At 39.5% G+C, this 7,500-nt stretch overlaps 1 protein-coding gene across 1 annotated transcript in view; it reads right to left on the bottom strand.

The window, feature by feature from the left end:
- LOC115226729 (NUAK family SNF1-like kinase 1) overlaps window positions 1–7,500 on the bottom strand; it is a 106,925-nt gene that overhangs the window by 39,699 nt on the left and 59,726 nt on the right. The window lies entirely within an intron of this gene.

Below are 7,500 nucleotides of genomic sequence, written 5' to 3' on the forward strand. Positions count from 1 at the left end.
CCCGTGCTGGTGACATGTTAAAAGCACCGTCCAAACGTGGCAGATGCCAGTGCAACCTGACTGGCAGGCGTGTCGGTGACACGTAAAAGCACCAACTGATTGTGGCCATTTGCCAGCCACCCTTGGCCCCTGTGCCGGTGGCACGTAAAAAGCACCCACTACACTCACGAAGTGGTTGGCATTAGGAAGGGCATCCAGCTGTAGAAACACTGCCAGATCAGACTGGAGCCTGGAGCAGCCTCCTGGCTTCCCAGACACCGGTTGAACCGTCCAACCCATGCCAGCATGGAAAACGGATGTTAAACGATGATGATGATGATGATTGATGATATATATATATATATATATATATATATATATACTATATATATACATATAGTAATTGTGTGATTGAGCAGACTATCATATGTTGTTATACATCATTGGTCACAATGCATTTTGCATCGTTTTAGCCAACATTCACCCTTATCAGAAAACCAGTCCATTGTAGGGTCGGCCCATTTACAGCTGAGTGGCCTGGAGCAATGTAAAATGAAATGTTTTGCTCAAGAACACAATGTGCAACCCGATCTGGGAACTGAACCAGCTATCTAGCAATTGTGAGTACTACTCCTTAACCACTAGGCGTATGTGTGTGTGTTTGTGTGTGTGTGTGTGTGTATTTGAGCGCACTTTGTATGTTTGCACCTCTATGTATGTATGTATGTATGTATGCATGTATGCATGTATGTATGTATGTATGTATGATTGTATATGGTATGTATGATGTAATGTATGCATGTATGAATGTATGCATGTATGTATGGCAGTATGTATGTATGTATGTATGAATGTATGTTATGCATGTATGTATGTATGTATGTATGTATGGTATGAATGTATGTATGTATGTATGTATGTATGATGTATGTATATATGTAATGTTGCAGGTATGTATGTATGGTATATGCATGAATGTATGTATGAATGTATGTATGCATGTATGAATGTGTATGTATGCATGTATGTATGTATGTATGTATGTATGTAATGAATGTATGTATGCATGTATGTATGTATGTATGTATGTATATATGTAATGCATGTATGTATGCATGTATGTATATATATATGTATGTATGCATGTATGTATGCATGTGTGTATATCTATATGTATATATGTATGTATGTATGCATGTATGTATGTGTGTATGTATGTATAAATGGATGTATGTATAAATGTATATATGTGCATGCATGTATGTATGTACATGTGTGTCCAATTGTATGCATATGTTTGTATATGTGTATGTGTATATAGGTTCATGTGTGTGAGTGTGTGCGATTGCCTTCGAGTATATGTGCATGTGTACATGTGTATACACACACATGCATCTTATATAAATATAATAGTTCGTTTCTATCAACTTCCACCATCACAACCACCACCACCACCACCACTTCACACTCCTCCACTCTAATCATCATCATCATCATCATCATCATCGTCATTATCATCGTCATCATCATCATCATCACCACTACCGTCACAGACTCCCATGACGACGACCACCACCACAACTACCATAACAACAGCAATGATGACACCAACAACCACCACTATAACTGACATGATAAGAAGCCATGACACCACCATCACCATCACCATCATCATCATCATCATCTCCGACACCAACAACATCACTGATATTTTTTTACACCACCGCCATAGAAGCAGCTGAGAGTAGGCAGCGCCACCAAGTGCCAGCCATCATTTCTCCTTCTTCTTCTTCTTTTCCTTCTTCTACTCCTTCCTCTTCTTCTTCTTCTTCTCCACTTCTACTTCTTCCTCTTCTTCTTCTTCGGTCTTCTTCTTCTTTGTTCTTCCTCTTCTTCTTCTTCTTCCTCTTCTTCTTTCACTCGTCCTCCTCCTCACTCTCCTTCTTCTTCTCACTCTTCTTGTTCTTCTTCTTCTCACTCTTCTTGTTCTTCTTCTTCCTCTTCTCCTCATCGCTCTTCTTTGACTTGTTTTTTCCTTTGACTTCTTCCTTTTCTTCCCATCCTCTTCTCGCACCCCCTTCCCTCCTCATCCTCCTCTTTGTTGTCATTCTTCTCCTCCTCCTCCTCCTCCTTCCTCCCCTCCTCTTCCTCCAGTTCCTCCTCCTCCTCCTCCTCCTTCCCAGGCTGCTTCTCTTCAACATGTCCTTGATGCTGGGTTTTTCGGCATGGTATTGCAATGATGGAATGGCGTATTCTGGTATCATAACTACATCGATCGATGTGTGTGTGTGTGTGTGTGAGTGTGTGTGTGCATGTGTGTGCATACATGTGCATGTGTGTGGTGTAGCTGGCATCTTGCAGCTCGATGATGACGATGACGACGATGATGATAACGATGTGTGTATATATATATATATGTATGTATATATTATTATATCTTATAATTCCATATTATGAGATATGTGTGTGTCCATGTGTGAGTGTGTGTGTGTGTGTGTGTGTTACGAAATGCATGAGTGTTTGTGTGTATATATATATATACACATATATGTGTATGTGTTTGTCTTACTGTTATATGTTGTTATACACACACACACACACACACATATATGTATACATGAATGTATGTGTATGAGTGTATATACAATATATATATTATATATAATACACTTTTTACATATATAAATGTAGTGTATGAGTGTGTATGTGTGTATAATATATATATAAATATATAATATTATAGATATATATATATTTATATATACACTTTTATATACATATATAAATGTATGTGTATGTATATGTATGTGTGTTTGTGTATAAATATCTATGTATTGTGAGTATATGTGGGTGTATGTGTTTACAAAATGCATGTATGTTTGTGTACATACATATATACATGTTTTGTGTTGTGTTTTTTCTTACTATGTGTTATACCTGTTATACACACCCACCATATATGAATACATGTTGTATGTATATGTAAGAGTGTATCAGTATGTGTGTTAATATATATATATATATGTATGTATGTATGTATACTATTTTATACACATTTATACATATAAATGTGTGTGTATGTATGGTGTGAGTGTGCATTGTGTGTCTGTGTGTGTGTGTGTTTGTATACTATATGTATCGTTGGTATACCACACACACCCATATATGAACATGTATGTATGTATATGTAGAGTGTATAATATGTGTTTGTATATATATATATATGTAATATGTATGTAGTATATATTATTTTACACATTTAACATATAAATGTTGTGTATGTATATTGTGATGTGCATGTGTGTCTGTGTGTGTGTGTGTTTGTCTTACTATATGTTATACGTTGTTATACACACACACACACATATATGAATACATGTATGTATGTATATGTAAGAGTGTATAAATATGTGTGTGATATATATATATATATATGTAAGTATGTATGTATGTATATATATTTATACACATTTATACATATAAATGTGTGTGTATGTATATGTGTGAGTGTGCATGTGTGTCTGTGTGTGTGTTTGTCTTACTATATGTTATACGTTGTTATACACACACACACACATATATGAATACATGTATGTATGTATATGTAAGAGTGTATAAATATGTGTGTGTATATATATATATATATATGTAAGTATGTATGTATGTATATATATTTATACACATTTATACATATAAATGTGTGTCTATGTATATGTGTGTGTGTGTGTGCGCATGTGTGTGTGTGTCTGTGTGTGTGTGTGTGTGTGTGTTTGTTTGTTTTTAGCTAGAGGTGTACGTAGCCTGCCAGAGACGCCATAGCTGTCAAATCAATAGCAGCAATATTGATGACATGCATGCATATGTGTACGTACGTGCACATATATATACACATATATAAATATATGCATTATATCTGTGTGTGTGTGTGTGGGTTTGCTAGATGAAGATGGTGAGGCTGGAGAAGGGAAGGGTGAGGCAGATGTGCATCTGAAGGCAGTGGTGGTGGTGGAGGTGAAAATAAAAAGAGTCGGTGGAGATAGATGGCTGTCGGTTTGTGTGAAGGGAAGGTGATTTCTTCTTTTTGCAGTGGCTGCTGGCACAGGTGGTAGTGCAGGCAGTGGTGATGGTGGTGGTGGTGGTGGTGGTGGTGGTAATGGTGGTGATGGTGGTAATGGTGGTGGTGGTGGTGGTGGTAATAGTGGTGGTGATGGTGGAGGTGATGGTGGTGGTGGTGGTGGTGGTAATGGTGGTGATGGTGGTAATGGTGGTGGTGGTGGTGGTGGTGTGGTAATAGTGGTGGTGATGCTGGAGGTGATGGTGGTGGTGGTGGTGGAGTTGTTGTTGTTGCAGTAGTTGTTGTTGTTGGTAGTGGTGGTGGTGGTGGTGGTGGTAGTATAGTTTGTGATGAGTGGTGCCAGAATGTGTGTGTTGTTGTTGTTGTTGTGTGGGTGTCTGTGTACACGAGTAAGTGCGTGTGTCCGTATGTATGTGTATGTATGCATGCAAGAAGATGTTTGTGTGTGTATGTATGCGAATAGATGTGTGCGCATGTATGTGTATGTGAGCAAATATGTGTGTGTGTGTATGTATGTGAGTAAATGTGTGGGTGTATGTGTATGTGAGCAAATATGTGTGTGTGTGTGTGTGTGTGTATATGTATATATGTGAGTAAATGCATGTGTGTGTATGTACATGAGAAGAATTTTGTATGTGTGTGTGTGTGTATATACACGTGAGTAAATGTGTGTGTGTATATGTGAGTAAATGTGTGTGTGTATGTATGTGAGTAAATGCATATGTGTGTTTGTACATGAGAAGAATTTTGTATGTGTGTGTGTGTGTGATATACACGTGAGTAAATGTGTGTGTGTATATGTGAGTAAATGTGTGTGTATGTATGTGAGTAAATGCATATGTGTGTTTGTACATGAGAAGAATTTTGTATGTGTGTGTGTGTGTGTGTGTGTGTGTATACACGTGAGTAAATGTGTGTGTGTATGTATGTGAGTAAATGCATATGTGTGTTTGTACATGAGAAGAATTTTGTATGTGTGTGTGTGTGTGTGTGTGTGTATACACGTGAGTAAATGTGTGTGTGTATGTATGTGAGTAAATGCATATGTGTGTTTGTACATGAGAAGAATTTTGTATGTGTGTGTGTGTGTGTGTGTGTATACACGTGAGTAAATGTGTGTGTGTATGTATGTATGTACATGAGTAAATGTGTGTGTTTTTGTATGCAAGTAGAATTTTGTGTATGTGTTTATGTATGTATGAGAGTAATGTGTGTGTGTGTGTGTGTGTGTGTGTGTGTGTGTGCATGTGGTCAGATATGTGTCTCAATGTACATGAGTAAATTTGTGTGTGTGTGTGTACGTGAGTAGATGTGTGTATCTACGCAAATAGATGTGTGTGTGTGCGTATGTATGCGAGTACGTGTATCTGTGTGTGTATGTGAATGTATAAGTGTGTGTGTCTGCATGCATTTGTGCTTGTTCGTGTGTATGTGTGTGTGTGCATGTGTGTGTGTGCATGTGATTGTCTGTGTGTGAGTATAATTGGATGTGTGTTTTAGTGTTCATGTGTGTGTGTGTGTGTGTGTCTGTGTGTGTATATGTGAATGCTCAGACTTGTGTATGTGAATTGGTGCTAGTGTGTGTGTGTGTGTGTGTGCGAATGTGTGTGAATGTGTTTGTATTTATGTGTGTGTGTGTGTGTGTGTGTGTGTGTTGGTGTCTGTATGTGATAGTGTTTGTGTGTATGTGTGTGCCAGTACGTGTGCGTGTTCATATGCTTGCATGTGTGTGTTGATAACAGTTTGTGTGTATGTGTGTATGTGTGTGCAAATGTCTGAATTTATTTGTGTTTATGTGTGAATATGCATATGCTTGCTTCTTTGTGTGTGTGTTTGTTGCCAGTGTGTGTGTGTGTGCGTGCGTGTGTGTGTGTGTGTGTACCTGTGTATGCATTTAGGAGTCAATCAGAGTGATAGTCATCATGGTGGCGGTGGTGATAGTGACTGCATGGTTCCGGGTTCAGTCCCACTGCGTGGCATCTTGGGCAAGTGTCTTCTGCTATAACCTCGGGCCGACCAATGCCTTGTCAGTGGATTTGGTAGACGGAAACTGTAAGAAGCCTGTCGCTATATGTATATATATGTATATTTATGTGTGTGTATATGTTTGTGTGTCTGTTGTTTGTCCCTCTAGCATTGCTTGACAACCGATGCTGGTGTGGTTACGTCCCCCCCCGTCACTTAGCGGTTCGGCAAAAGAGACCGATAGAATAAGTACTGGGCTTACAAAGAATAAGTCCCGGGGTCGATTTGCTCGACTAAAGGCGGTGCTCCAGCATGGCTGCAGTCAAATGACTGAAACAAGTAAAAGAGTAAAGAGAGCATATGCTTATGTGCAAACGTGTGTACGATTACACATGTTTGCGTTAGTGTTTAGACCCAGGTCAGTTCAATCTAACCAATTCATGATCAAAGACAATCTAGCCATGACGATCCCATCCTTTGGTAAGTTAGAAGATCCTGCTTCATGGATTTGTTAGATCAACGTTGAAATGGTGGCTAAACAACAACAAGGAGGGACACATTGGATAGATCAACTTTCTGAATAAATGATAGGATGTTATATAAATGCATTTAATAATAATAAAGGTAAAGTTACCTTCTTGAGTCATATCGGATCATAGGGGCTGGTTTCTCCAGTTCTGTGGCATAGTTAGTTAGTTAGTTAATTTCTTGGCTCAAAAAGCAAAAAGCAAGGCCATCTGGATGCCAATCCATTGCAGGATTATGCATTTTGCCAACTGAATGGACAGGGGTAATGTGGAATTAAGTCTTTTGCTCAAGAATACAACACATCGCCCAGTCCAGGAATTGAAACCACAACTTTATGATCATGCCAGCACTGCCTTGACTGGCTTCCGTGCTGGTGACATGTAAAATCACCAATCCGATGTCATGGCCGTTTGCCGAGCCTCCGCCTGGCACCTGTGCGCAGGTGGCACGTACAAAGCATCCACTACACTCATGGAGTGGTTGGCGTTAGGAAGGGCATCCAGCTGTAGGAACCCTGCAATCAGACCGGAGCCTGGTGCAGTCTTCTGGCTTCCCAGATCTCCGGTCAAACCGTCCAACCCATGCTAGTATGGAGAATGGACGTTAAATGATGATGATGATGATGAGTCTAAAACCCAAACCACAAAGCCACATGCCTCGACCTTTAAGCATAGTAAGGAAGGGCACAAGCGATGGCCCTTTCTATGGCATCTGAGAACGGCCGGGAGGAAGATGTTCTTTACTTGGGGATCCAGTTTGCAGCAGATTAGACTCAGCTAAAAAGGCCCCCAACCAGCAGATGAGAATGATGAGTAGGGTGACAGAATAAGTTTACCAACTCAGCTGGCAAAAATGAGTTGTTGGTGTATTTGAAAGGGCCAGACTTGTCACATTTCTGTGTCACACTGAATCTCTCCGAGAATTACATTAAGGGTACATGGGTCTGTGGAGTG

This window comes from Octopus sinensis, linkage group LG30 (assembly GCF_006345805.1).
Source record: "Octopus sinensis linkage group LG30, ASM634580v1, whole genome shotgun sequence".
Taxonomy (NCBI): domain Eukaryota; kingdom Metazoa; phylum Mollusca; class Cephalopoda; order Octopoda; family Octopodidae; genus Octopus; species Octopus sinensis.